This window comes from Castor canadensis, chromosome 4 (genome assembly GCF_047511655.1).
Source record: "Castor canadensis chromosome 4, mCasCan1.hap1v2, whole genome shotgun sequence".
Lineage (NCBI taxonomy): Eukaryota > Metazoa > Chordata > Mammalia > Rodentia > Castoridae > Castor > Castor canadensis.
Window position 1 is genome coordinate 66,444,354 of NC_133389.1, and position 14,398 is coordinate 66,458,751.

Genomic DNA, 14,398 nt, shown 5'->3' on the forward strand with positions numbered 1-14,398 from the left:
AGGGACTGTTGACAACAGTTTGAAGGGTGAGAAATAATGAGTTGTGTGTTTCCCAGTAAGGGCCTCTCTCTCCCAGCATGATGTCAGCTGCACACTGTGCCATCCTTGGTGGGGTCTGGCCCCCAGCAAGTTAGAGCATGCAGCAGAGTAAGGCATGCCTGCTCTGATTTCTGTCAGCAACAGGCTGTGATGTAGGTGGCAAGTCTTGACTGTAGGGTGATTTAATGGGGGCATAAACTTGTAATTATTACCCACTGAGGTCTCTGGGTAAAGACCTGTGTTTGGAATAGAATGTGAGCAGAGGGATTGGTAAGAAAAGAGAGGCCATGTTTTGAATGTGTTGTGGTTCCTGTGTCTTTACACTGACATTTCTTTTAAAGGTAGTTGAGTACAGTGCTTTTCTTGTGGACTGTGGGACTGCCGTTTTAGTCTGATTGTCTCATAGCTTGCACGGGAACATGTTTTTCCCGTGGGAAAACATCTCCCATGTTTTCAGTATGGAACTCAGAATTATACTTCCATAAAGTTGTCTCAGTTTAGTGTTCTAGTGACCTTATTATTCAAAATCTTTTGCAATTCAAATAGGCCTCATGTGGAGGTTTGAAATAGTCTGTAGCTAAAGAGAATTCATGAATCGGTGATCAAGGTGTGATTTGGAACAGCTGTTGAGGAATCCTAGCGCTGGCTGCCCCAGCTGTCTCAAATTGAAGTCTCTGTGCTGGCAGGTACAGCCCCCGTAGCCTTTGGATCGCAGCCTCCTTGCTTCAGGTATGCATCCAGATGTTTCTAGCTGGACTGTAATAAAAATATAAATATATTTTTGAAACAAATTCTATAAAGAAGTAGAATGTTTAAAGGTAAAAGTAGAGGGAACAGCTTGATAGGCCTGAGATGTGGAGGCCAATTTAACAGAAATGAGACTGGGATGCAAAGGTGATAAGCACCGCAGATTATCCCAGAATGAGCGTTGGTGTTCATCTGTGGTGGGCAGGAGGGTTCTTCTGACTCAGATTATGAAAATGACACGAGAAGGAGGGGATCACAGATTATGAGCTTGTTGAATACTTTTATGCTTAATTGGAAAACAACTATGTTTTTATTTTCTTGAAATAGAGAGCCTGACTCATCTTTCAGGAAAAACTAATCATATTTCTAACCAGCTCTGTGTGCTGTAGTTATCAGGCTAATCATAAAATGCCAACTAGCAATAACGGCTTGACAGTAGTAAGAATGGAGAACACAGGAAGGTGGGATGGTGGGTGGGCTGCAAGTTGTTTTTCTTAGTGAAAATCTTTAGGACTGCACCATAGGAAAATGAGAGTGGAAATTAAAATGCAGATTTCTCAGGTGTATGTTTTAATTATTCCAGTTCCTAAAAGAGCTTTGTCTAAAGAGAGCAAAGCCTGTTATGTATCATGTCAGAGGAGTCTAGGAGTCAGCTCTGAGGACAGTTTCGCTTTTTTAACTATCATACTGTCTTTGGATTAGTGTTATTTTATGACCTTGTTTTTCAGGAACTGTTTAGACAAGTGACAATGGTAATGTTAGTTCTCATTTCCACGGCAGAATATGTAGTGTCAGGAGTAGTACTGTAATAAAAATATCAGTTGTGGTTTCATAGGTACCTTAAGTCTTTAAAATTATAATCAATCTCATGTATTTTATTTCTTAAAAATATGACTTGTCTGTCCCCAAATTAGTCTCACGTTTAAAAGTGTGAAACAATATAATCTCTAGACTAACTGCACTAGAGCACTCCTTTAGGTGGAATTGTAGTTCAACTTGACAATGTGACTCTTTTTGATAGCTATTAGTATTTAAATCTAAATAATCTCAGCTACTGTGCGTGTTCTTTGCTGCCACCTCTACTAGACCTGATCTTGTTGCCAGAAGGCCTTAAATTAGTGAACATGAATTTTACTCTGAACATTAAAAGGCTGGTTATAAGTAAACTGATTATATAAATTTTCTTCTCCCAAACAGTAAGTAACGTGACAATAATTAGCATAGAATGTGTTTAATATATATTAAATTAAAACATTATATATAATAGGATCTGTTACATAATCGTTTTTGTAAAATATGTATACATAATCATCTGATCTGAAGGAAACATATTAATGTTGCTTAACTTCAACAGTGGGGATTACAAGTATTAATTAATCTGTGTTTACCATTCTCCATAGTGAAAAGAATGTTCTTTAAAGACAGGTATTTGATTTTTTTTTTTTTTTTTTTTGTGCAGGGGCACATGTCATACAAGTAGCAAGTAAATTTAAAAATCTTCAGTGGAGGTACTTTATTCTCTAGTTCCTGCATATGTAAAGACAGTGATGCTTTGCGTAGTATTATATGGTAGGAGTCTTTCAGTAACTCCTCATGGAGGATAGGAAGGAAGGAAGGAAGGAAGGAACAAAAGGGCCATCAACTCAGCAGGCAGGAAGTGTTAAACTAAGTATTTAATAGAACACTAGTACTGTTGTATTTGGGGTGGGTTGCTATACTTTGGATTTGGGATGTCCTCCGAAGGCCTGTGTGTTTAAGGCTTGGTCCTCAGCATGGTACTATTTAGAGGAGGTGGATTCTTTAGGAGGTGGGGCTCTGGGTGAAGCCAGAGGTTTCAGGTCACTGGGAGAAGCCAGTCTATTCCTCTCTGTTTCCTGGCTGCCATGAGGTGAGAAGCTTGCTCCATGTGTTCCCTCCCGTTATGGGAGGCCCTTACCACATTTGCTTACCACTATTGCTTTGGGCCCTTACCACAGGCCCAAAGCAGTAGTTCCAGTAAGTTAATGGACTGAAAGAGATCATGACCCATAATAAACATGCTCTCTTTTTAAGTTGATTATCTCAGACATTTTGTTACAGTCATGGGAAGTTGATTAACACAAGTACCAATTAATGTGTGTGAATGCTAAATGCTATGAGGGAGTGGAGTGCAGGATGTTGTCCTTGCATATAAGCAACTCACAGTCTAGAGGGGAGGCAAGGTTCATGCTGAAAGCAATCAGTAATGAATACAGTATGTGGAATGCTGCTAAGCTGTACAGTACAAGTAACGAGAAAAGCTGTTCATGGTGTGATGCAGATACCCCACACTGGTGCAGAACAGATAGGAAGAGAAAGATTGCCGCTGATAGGAGTTGGTCCTTAGTGTGACTTTCTCTATTCTTTACCCTGTTGAGAAGTAGGTGTCTGTCCTTGGAAAGCTCACTTGCACAGTGGTCCCTCCATGCTTTCAGCACCAGTCTTTTGCTTTATACCTGTACATTGGTTCTGCCAGATGAAATAGAGAACTTTCTTAACTAAGTCTGGGTGCTGCTTTCTTGTAGGTACTTGGAAAATGGTTTCCCTTACATGTCTTCATGAAGGGACCCTTCCCCTGATAAAGAAGGTTTTAATGGTGGGAAACAAGATAGTAAGATAGGAATTGTAGCACAAAATTAACTTGTTATGAAAATAACTGTCACTATATGTGCCATTCTCCATGTAGAGTGGTAAAATTCATTTTGAAGAACCTTTTTCCACCTTTCATGTTCACTTTTTGACAAAATTACTCAGAAGATAGTCTGTGCATATGAGTTCCCTCCATTGACAGTCTCATTTTCTGATGGTGTGCAGCTCATGTTCCTACATGGGAAAGTGTCATAAGACTAAAGTGTTTTGATATTGAAATGTACTTCCTGTTAAAGCCCATTAGACTGATGTCACTTCATCCAAAGGGGTACCTGTCTCAAAGTCTCAAGGATTTCCTACCTGGGTTTTATAATTATTTTTTGATCATAAGATACACATTATTTGAAATTCAGACTAAATTTTTACTTTTGTAAGTAATGAACTGACAATAAACTGTGTCTGTCCCACAGTCAGTGAATGTTCTGGAAAAGACCCTGGTAACCTCTGAACAGGAGAGACTGATCCAGAGCGCTGCGTCTTCCTCGTGTGATGGTTCACATGTTCTTCTGTAGGAAAATCAGTCTTGGACAGCCAGCTAAAATTAAGTATTTGATCTTTTGAAGATCAAGATTTCTTTACCCCAAATTGACCAAGATAATATATAAGCTCTTAGACTCAGGATTTGAAATATATTTGTTTGCTGTTGAAAATTTCAGCAGAAAAAAATGTTTTGTTTATTCTTTACTATCTGAATTCTGTTTGTGTTCTGATCATGCAAAAAAAAAAAAAACACCCAAAAAACAAACTTCACAGACTCTTGCTTCTTGTAGCAAGAGTATATGGGATTTAAGTTCCATTTTTAAGGCAAAATTGATGAGTATTGGCCTTAGTTTCTGACCTTCTGTCTCTAAATGGCTACTGTAGAAATCTGGACCATGACTGATTACTACAGTTGGTATCAGAGAGAGGGCCTGTGGAGTGGCTCAAGTGGTAAGAGCGCCTTTCTAGCAAGTGTGAGGCCCTGAGTTCAAACCCTAGTGCCTCCAAAAAGAAAAGAGAAAGACAGTTGGTATCAGGGAGAACCATTTGTTTTATAGGGTGTGTCCCTGAGTCACTGTTGGTAATAGGGCTTGAGTGCGGCCCATACACAGTAGCTATTTTTGTAAAATTGTCCAGAGGTAGATCTGCTGTAGTTCTGTGTGATGGCTGAATTCCTTTCAGTACCTCTGCATGTGGCTATTCAACTAGGCGGCTACTGCCTCATGAGGCAGTCCATTTCAGATTGCATGATTTTTATTTATTAAAGAGCCAAAGAAACATTGACGTATTTCTTGTGAATGAGTGGAAGCCTATATTTCTGTACTTTTCACTTGATGGTTCTGGTTCTACCTATTAGAGCTATATATACTCTTATTTCTATCCACACAAAAGTCCTATGGATGTGTGAAGAAAGGCATCATAGTTCACTCCAGCCCAACTGACTCACTACCTATGGAGGTGAAACTTGGGATCTTAGTTTTAAATAAATTGCTTGGAGGATTTTTATCCAGGGAGAGGCTGAGAATCATTGTGATGGGGGAGACCAGTGGTTGGTAGCAGTGAGTTAACTGTGTCAAGTGGTATGGACAGCTCGTCCCATGTGGTGGGTGCAGCAGAGGAGGGCATGCTTTGCAGAATGCATATGGACTGGCTGGCAGGAACAGAGTGAAAGGAGGTCTCAGGGATAGGCCCATATAGATCATTCCATGGGGCGGGAAGTATCCTGGTGGGCTTGGGAGACAGCTGATTGTAGGGACCTGAGTAGAGGGCAGACTGACAAGATGGAGTGGTAACTCAAAGCCAGACTGTAAAGAGTCCTGGTGTTCACACTCAGAAATTACCCCTTACACCACAGTAGCTGGGGAACTACATGCAGCGTCCATCTAGAAGTGCCCTGGACAGAGGTGTGTTTAGACAGGCATCACAAAGAGAATGGACTGAAGGGTTTGAGGAAGACTTGGGTAGCTGATAGTGCAGGTAAAGAACATGCAGAGCCTGGGGTGCCCACACCTTCTGTGTGAGACAGAGGGAGTCAAAAGAGGAGGAACAGAGTTCAGAGAAAGAATCTGTGTGGTGTCTTAAAATTGGGAGAAATATACATCAGACTGCCTAGACGGTGGCTAAAAGATGAGGATTTGGGACTCAGGTAAGTGGAGGAAGGTGATGAAAGGCCTCACTGTGGGACTTGAGAGACACCATTGCTGAGGGGGAGCCAAGAAGGAGGAGGAACAAAACTGAGGAAGAACAGACATGCCCCAAGGAGACATGTAGAGGGTGAGGGCCCAGAAGCCAGGTGCTGCAGCAGGATGAAGAGAATGGATGAGGAGCCATATGGCTTTGGCCCATGGGAAGTGTGTGCTGCCCTCTGGCTCATCTCAGTGTGGCTACGTTCTGTTTAAAGAGCTGCAGTTACTTATAGCCTTGCTTATACCAAAACTTAATTTTATAAATTATGTTTAAACTAAGTAGACACTAAGCAGTTCTTCCACCTAAAGCTGCTCTTGTTTTATCCATCTGTCTGTCTGTTCATCTGTTCAGTTGGATGGGAGTCTGATATGTGCCAGGTATTTTTTCAAGTGCTGTCATGACACTAAACAGCATTTATTTCACTTGCATTATTTCTCTGGGCACTGCTTGTGAGCTTTGAGACCAGGTTGTTCAGAAACACCTTAAACTATGGAAGGTGCTTGTAGTCAAGGACCTGTTCTAATTGTGCATAGGTTACACCGCCCCTGGGTTTTTTCATTGTATTTACTTAAGCTTCAGACCCATCTGTCTCCTTACTTGAGGACACGAGACTAGAGAAGTCAGATTAATTTGGGTGAGGGTAGTACAAGCCCAGGCCTCCACAAACTCAACGATATACTCACTTGTAACCATTCAGACAGCATCTTTTCTTACCCCCTTTTAACCTGAAGTTTTCACTTAGCAGTGCTCTGATATGTGTTAAAAATATTTTATTTTTACACATATTATTTACACATATTATTATATGTGTTAAAAATATTTTATTTTTACACATATTATTATTTTTCTTATTTACATCTCACCCTTTCTGAACTCTTTTATTGGGAAGGGTAGGAGACAAACTGGCTTGTGGTTGTATTCCCTGTTCATTGTTATTGTCAGTGCTGGGTCTAACTGCACATGTGTATAGACATGCTCGTGTGGCTTTCTCCCCCAGGCAGGGAAGGGCAGATCATGAGGGTGCGGCAGCTCTGGCCTAGCCTCTCGGGTGATGCTAAATGATGCAGCACAAAGATTCTGGCTTTCAGGTCAGCAGAATTACTCTAAATTGTATTTCGTCATCAGCTAACCTTGCAACCATAGTTAAAGCCTCTTTGATTCTGGTTTTACCTACCCGTAAAGGTAAAATTACTTAACTTTGGGAAAAGACCAACCTCATAGTAAATGTGTAAAGAAATGTGTACATACATGTATCAGTTATTACCTTGAGGTATTATTTGACATGCCCATCAGAGTGAAAAAATGACCTAGGGTCTTATAGGATAATAGTTTGGAGTTCTGTGGGAGGGTCTGAGGTGGGCAGCAGGAGCTGGTTACCAGAGAAGCAGAACCAGATGGGGAAAGGACACCTTTCTCCCCTTCTTGGGCAGAGTGAAACCCTTGTTCTTAACCCACACTTCATGAGAGGCAGAGAGGTTACTTAGACGTGGCAGGAAACCAGGTGTGACAGGTCAGGAATGGGGTCTTACAGTTAATGGCAGGCAGGGGCACAGGCAAGTTGAGAGGCTCTGAAGATGCCTTGCCTCTATTGATAGGGTCTGTTCTTGGTGCCATACATTCTATGGATCTTGACAAATGAATAACAACATGTGTTCGTCATTATAGTATGATATGGAGTGGTTTCACTGTCCTGAAACTCCCGTGTTCTGCCTGTCCATCTCTCCCTTCCACCTAATCCTTGGTAACGACTAACAGTTTTTTCTTTTCCAGAATATCAGATGGTTGGAGTCACACTCACTGTGGCCTTTTCAGATTGGTGTTTTCACTCAGCAGTATGTATTTGTGTTTCCTCTGTGTCTCTTTTTTTTTTTTTTGTGAGACTAGGGTTTGAACTCAGGACTTCATGCTTGCAAAGCAGGTGTTTTACCACTTGAGGAGTATCTTTTCTTCTGAGGACAGACTTCTTGTCAATACTGAGTGGCCTTCTAGTGGCCTTCAAACTGCCTGCTCCTGTGTCTTCTGCTTTGTCTTCAAATCAGAGGCAATTGGAAAATAATTCAGCCCGATTTTGCTCTTTGGCCATGCCTCCCACACAGGAACAGGGCCCATGGCCTGGAACTATGGGTGCTCTGGAGAGTTTTTGAGCTCTTGTTACTAGGCTATGTTTCCATTAGTGTGGAATAGTTAATGCATGTATATTCTTAGCAGTAAGTTAATGCTCTGATTAAATTTTTGATTACAAGTAGCCCTTTACACAGAGAGCTATGTTGATGAGAGCATAGTATTTCTCAGTAATAAATGGATTTTATATCCTGACCAGAATTCACAGTAAGAAATAACTGTTACTTTGTGACCCAGTGCACACATGGTGGTGTACATCATTGTGCAGAAGATTTATGAGGTGTTTGGTTATGATTCACAACATTAATTTCACAGTCCAGGAATGGGTTACTCTCCAAAGTTTAAAGAAATTTTTTCCTGTAGGATCTTATAATCCTGGGTACAGAAATATGGCTTGTGGTCTCTACTCTTATGCTGGGTGGACACAGAGGAGAAAAGGCAAAGAATGCATGTGGAATCTAGGCTGCTTAAATTTTCTTGTTGATCAGTAAGCCCCATGTGATAGCTTACTTTACAATTCACTTTCACTGTATCTTTATTTATTTGAGTTAACTATGTTGATGTTCTTAATGATTTCTGTTATACTGTGCTCAGTGCAATAATATTATTGAGTGCCTACTGTCTCTGTGTCCAGTATTTAACATAAAGTCTCCATATTTTAATATTCCCATCACCCCCATAAGTTGTATTATTTGTATCTACAACACTTCAAAAGATTATACCCTTTCCATTTCCTGTTCTGCCATGTAGCTGAGAGAAACAGCTTGAAATGGGCCAAGAGTCAATCATTCTCTGTGACATCAGGCCTTCTGCTGGTTTTTTTAAATACACTTTTGCCTTAGCATTACTTACAATAGCTAAGCTATGGAAACAACCAAGATGCTCCACTATTGATTAATGGATTAAGAAAATGTGGTATTTATATACAATGGAATTTTATTCAGTCATAAAGAAGAATGAAATTTTGTTGTTTGCAGGTAAACAGATGGAAGTGGAGAACATTATCTTTTTTTTTATTTTACTTTTTTTTTATTGTTGTGCTGGGTAGGGGTACATTGTGGTATTTACAAAATGGAAAACATCATCTTGTGTGAAGTTAGCCATGTTCTAAAAGCCAGAGGTTGCATGTTTTCTCTCATGTGAAATATAGACCCAATACAAATACAAATAATATTATGAAAAGCAGATCACACTAAGGGCAGGTCACATATGAGAGAGAGAGGGGAAAAGAAAGTAGTTAAGAAGGTGAATATGGTTGATGTACTTCCTACACAAGAATGAATATAGACTTTTTAAATCTGTTGAAATCACCATAAGAAGGGGGCTGAGATAGAAAGGAGAAAAATAGAGGGGATGAACCAATTCGAGTTATAATACATATATACATGGAAATGTCATAATAAAACTCCCTGTATAGCTATCTTAAACAAAAATGTCATTTTTTAAACAAAAACAGAGAACAGGAAGGCAAAGCAGGTCCTATCTGGAGGATGGGTACCAGTGGGAAGGAGGAGGATAAAAAGAAAGGGTGTAGGAGGTTGAATGTAGTGGAAATCTTATGTACTCATGTATGAAAATGGGAAAATGAGACCTGTTGAAACTATTCCAGGAAAGGGGGAGGGGAGATAAAGGAGAATGATGGAGGAGATGAATTCAACTATGATGTGTTAGGAACCTTTGTAAATGTTACAATGCACCCCTAGTACAATAATAAAAAGAAAAATAAAAAAGAGGAGAACAGAGAAAAAGAAAAAAATCCCAAAACTATTGTTTTCATGTTTCTTGATCTCTACCATTTCTCATCAGAAAATGCTACCAAGGTATTTAGGTTAAACTAGTAGCTCCAGGAAGGGTTCTCCTCCCTTTAGAAAGCGGGTCCCAGTGTGTGAGAAGACCCTGGGATACCACTTACCGGTGGGTGGTGCAGATCTTGAGGCCACTGCAGAGAAGGTACTCTTCCTTCACAGTAAGTGGCTCCAGAAACTGCGGCATGCTTCACCTCAAGGGATGCTTCATGAGAAAAATATACCAAGAAACTGAGATTCAGGAGCCAGGTCTGCTGGATACAACTGAGGCATGGAATGATTGCTGCACGTTGCTATCATCATCGAGTCTGGGAGCTGTCCCAGAGGTTTGGTGCTCCACATCTTCTGTGAACCTCGTGCCTTATCCAGAGGCTCAGTGCTCCACACTCTGTGAAACTGTGCTGATGGACCCAAGATGTTAGCTTCAAATTATCTCTACTGTGCCACTGCCAACGGGCACAGTCTCCTAGTAGGCACCAGGAGTAGTTGCTGGTGCACCTTCCATGAGGAACACTGAATACACTAAAACCCAGAATCAAGGAACTGCTCAAATTAGGGAATAAACAGAGCATTAAAAGAACATTAGATTCATTCCAAATTTATGCACTGAGTTGTGGGCCTAGCTCTGCATAACTTCTGGAGATATCTGAGTCTTGATTTCTGTTTACGTGAGACAGTGCGTAGAAGTGGATCTCAATGAGGAACGTGATGATCTAAGGATCATTTCCTACCCCCAAATTCTCTAGTTCTGTTCAAATGTAAAAAGTTAGTTTAGTTCCCCATACAGTTCATTACATTTGAACTTATTATTGAATTCAGTAAGTACTACCATGTGCAGTTGTTGGGGATGCTATTCCATGATGCCAGTCTCTGCCCTTGGGAAGTTCTAGTAGACACATTTACTTACGCACTTGACTATTGTAGTGTAGACCTAGAGATTTCCTCTCTGCCACTGTTGCTTTGGGCAGACATAAAAGTGTCCCCGCTCCCCCCACACACCTGTTTAGCCTTATTTTTATCTATTTTTCTAGAGGAAAGGCAGACTTATTTTTCAGCAGTATCTTTAGTGTCTTTATCATAATGCTAGATAGTTATGCAAATTCTAAGGAAAAAATGAGAATAAAGTCTTGTCCTTGAAACTGTTAGAATTTTGGAGACAAGATGTATGGCAGGTAAATTACAGAGAACACAAATAATAAATAAGAAGTAATTATTATGTTGTTAATTAGTTGCAGCTGTACAGCAATGGTATGTAAGTGCTGAAAAATTATAGAACATTTTGGGTGCTACATTTTGGTTTCAGAGGCGACTGAAAACAGAATATGAGGCAGACTTTTCAAGGTTTTTTTTGTTCTTTTCCTGAAGCTGTGACGTGGAAATTGAATAAGACATTTTCCTGAAAATAAGTAGTGAGTGCTTGGCAAATGATGGCTCATGGTCCCCATGCTGGCCAGTGCTTGTTTGTATCAAAAAGTTTTATTTGCAATATGGCCATACTAGTTTATGTGTTGTTGTGGCTGCTTTCATGTTGTCATGGCATTATTGAAGAGTATGGACAGAGACTGTGTGACTTTGTACAGTGCTGTTTACCATCTGGCCCTGTGTTGGAAGTTTGCTGACCGTGCTCCACTTGCTTTTTCATGTAAACACAAAGTAAGCTCACGGACATCATAAATACAATCACTGTATAGTGGTGCTGTCTGAAAGCATGTCTGTTTATTTATTCCCAATTATATTTATCATTTTTAATGGAGGACTTAATAGCTCAAATGTCTTTAGCATCTTCTGCCATGACTATTTCATTTGTTATTTTATATGGGTGTCTGTGTGTGTTTAAGCAGATGCGGAAGCCTCTCCTTTTGATTTTGTTTTAAATCCTTTTTATTTAGCAGTTGTAGTACTCTAGCTTCATGTGCATTGGGAACCTAAAAATCAACTTGATCTCAATGTTCTTTTTTTTTTTTTTCAATGTTCTTTAGTGACTTTTTTCTTTCTTTCTTGTTCTTAAGTTGTGCATGGTATTATACACATGTATAAATATCTATAGGCATATTTTTGCTTCAGTGGAATGAAAAAGTGCATCGCAGACTGTAGGTTCAGTGTTTTTTTTAGCTGTCTGCGGTCAGGACTGTGCAAAATGCTTAGCTATCATTGTTGCGTGTGTGCTGACTATTCAAATAATTGACTTTTCCCTTTTACATTTTTAGAATCCAAAGATTATATTTTCTAGCCAGCTTGTAATAAAATTCAATGATTTATAGTTTAAATCTTTGCTCATGTTTTAATTTTCAAAGATTAGTATGTTATGCTTTTTTGAATGAGTACAAAGTGTATTTAATGAAACAAAATGAAATAGTTCCCCCTTTATATCTAAGCAAAATGGAGATTTCTTAAAAATAGAAAACCAGAAACTTGCTTTTGAATCCTATACTGTGGTTTAAAACTTATTTTATGGTTCAATGTAGATATAAGCATTACTTTTGTATTTTTGTCACACTTTTAGCTGAAATACAGAGACTACTTTGTGCATTTTCTTTTAGACTAAGGATTTTAAGGCTACTTGAATTGTTTTTTAATAATAAATTCCAGAGTTTCCCAAAATTCCCATTTATTTCTTTTGAAATGACAGGTGGACAATTCCATTCTTTGATAATATGTCCATATTTATAAATATTTTCTAAGTATTTTACACATTTTCTACCTCTAGTTTAATCCCCAGACTATGGAATTTGCTCTTACCTTTCTTAAAGGAATCCAATTTGGACGAGATGATCATGCTCACCTGGTGACTGAGCCATGCTTACCTGAATTTTAAAAGTTCTATCACCCTCTGATCCACATGCATGTCTCTGTGGGGCAGAGAAATTAGGGAGAGGGAGAGTAATAGGAAGCAGAGTTTAAATTCCTAACACCAAAGCAGTCTACTTCAGAGGCCTGATGTGGACAATGGACTATGGCTGAAGGTGGGATGAAGCTGTTACTGAAGAGATAACTAGTTTCCATCTTTGGTCTGTGGAGAATGTGCTAGAGACAAACTCGCTGGAGTCTAGCGTCTCCCTACTTAGATGTTGCCTGAGGATGAGTAACACAAGCATCCCCTGGTAGCTGTTTAGACAATGCAGAATCCAAGGCCCTGCCTCAGAACTGAATTTTCAGGTAACCCAAATCCTCTACAAAATTCACAAGCATATTAAACTTTGGGAAATTCTAGTCTAGACCATCAGTTTCTCAGGATGGCTGTGTGTTGGTCGGAATAGCTTTTGGAGCTTATGAAGCACTATAAAGTCCTGGTCCCAGCCTGCAGAGGTATCAGTTCAAAAGGTGTGGGGTGATTCTGCTGCCCAGCCAGGTGTGGACCCGCTGGACTGTCTTCTCTGGTTGGTTGAAGTGATATTGAGAAAGCTAATCACCTGTGTGTGTGTGTGTGTGTGGGTGGGTGGGTGGGTGGGTGTGTGTTTGTGTGTGTGTGTGTAGGTTAGTCCACAGCTGGCTTTAATCACATAGTCCAGCCTTCTGGGAGCCTCGTTTTCTCTGAGACTATCCTGAATAGACATTTCATTCTTGGAGTCCATAGAGGCCTGCAGGCACAGCTCCTGGTGGGATGGAGATTTGCAGGCAGTGTAGCTACCCAACCTCTATTCCATTCTCTTTAGTTCCCATGGAAACAGATGTGGGCGGGGGAACTCTGGGCATGGTACTATCTTTACCCTGGTTTTGGTTATCCGAGGTCTGTTTCCATGGGAACTAGAAGGGAAAGGGATAGTAAGTGGAGTAGCTAGGCTGCTTTTAAATTTCAATGGCATCCTCCATTCTTGCTATAAAACCCACTTTGCCCAAGTTTACCTCAAGGGTCCTTGGTCCTCTGAATGTGGCCAGGACTCTGTAAGGGAGGTGGGTGGAGAAGGAGGAGCAAAGAGAGAGCTCTTAAAATATCCTTGAAAATGCCAATAATTTCGTTTTCCTCCAGGAAGCCATTTTTAGGTGTTGGTATAAGTTATTTAAATGCCTTCTTTAGCAATTATTTCTTGTATGGTTTTATTGAACATAATAACATGTTTTTATTCAAAGGAAGTGTGGAGATGAGTCATTTCAATAGCAGTGATTTCTCTGATGTGGGAAATTCCTTGCAGTTAGTCAGTATGCATTAAATAGTGGCTGGCTCTCTGGGTTGAGGTGGAAAGGAGGCCTCTTGGGGGAAATAAGGGGTCAGGTTATAGTGCAGGGTGGAGGCCTGAGTTAGATGGAAGGTTTTGGTCAGTATTAAGGGAAAAGTAAAACCCATCCAATATTAACATATGCAAATAATTATTTGAAGATAATAATATTAAATTCTAATCTAATCTAAATTTGCCATAGATTTAACTCATTGAGTGTTTGGCCATGGAGTGGAGTCCATTAGGGCCTGTCACAATGTTCTGTTTTTCCTTTCCTTTCCCTTTCCCCTATACAAAGAAGTTACTTTCTTCTTTCTATCCCCTTTACAATCTGGCTGGCCTAATTGCATGTTCCACACATCTCCTGAAGGTCTGATAACTATAGGTAATGTCACATCTGCACTTTTCTCCTACTCCCCTTAACCATTTATGCAGGACTTGTTAGGTGCCCTTGTATGATGTACTACCTTCTGTGCTCATTCTTATCATCAGCACTGCCTTGCAGTTATGTTAATGGCTCATTTAAGGGAAGGAGAGCCTGAAGCTCAGACAGGTTATGTAATGTGCCCAAGGAGGCTATGATGAGCTGATCAGTAGATTTGGCATTCTAACTCTGGTGTTTGACACCAGAGCTGTGTTTGTCCCCTGTTCACAATGCCTCCATTGGAGGGAACAATTGTGCCAGTGCCAAGGAAATTC

General features: G+C 40.1%; 1 protein-coding gene across 5 annotated transcripts in view; it reads left to right on the plus strand.

The window, feature by feature from the left end:
• Nucleotides 1-14,398, plus strand: part of Ldlrad4 (low density lipoprotein receptor class A domain containing 4) — a 402,230-nt gene that overhangs the window by 132,344 nt on the left and 255,488 nt on the right. The window contains exon 1 of one of the 5 annotated variants that reach the window (XM_074070392.1): nt 7,412-7,451. The exons of the other annotated variants lie outside the window; for them this stretch is intronic. The gene's annotated coding sequence lies outside the window, so the exon portion shown is untranslated. Of the gene's footprint in view, nt 1-7,411; nt 7,452-14,398 lie in introns of those variants that run through there. 5 annotated transcript variants of the gene reach the window in all.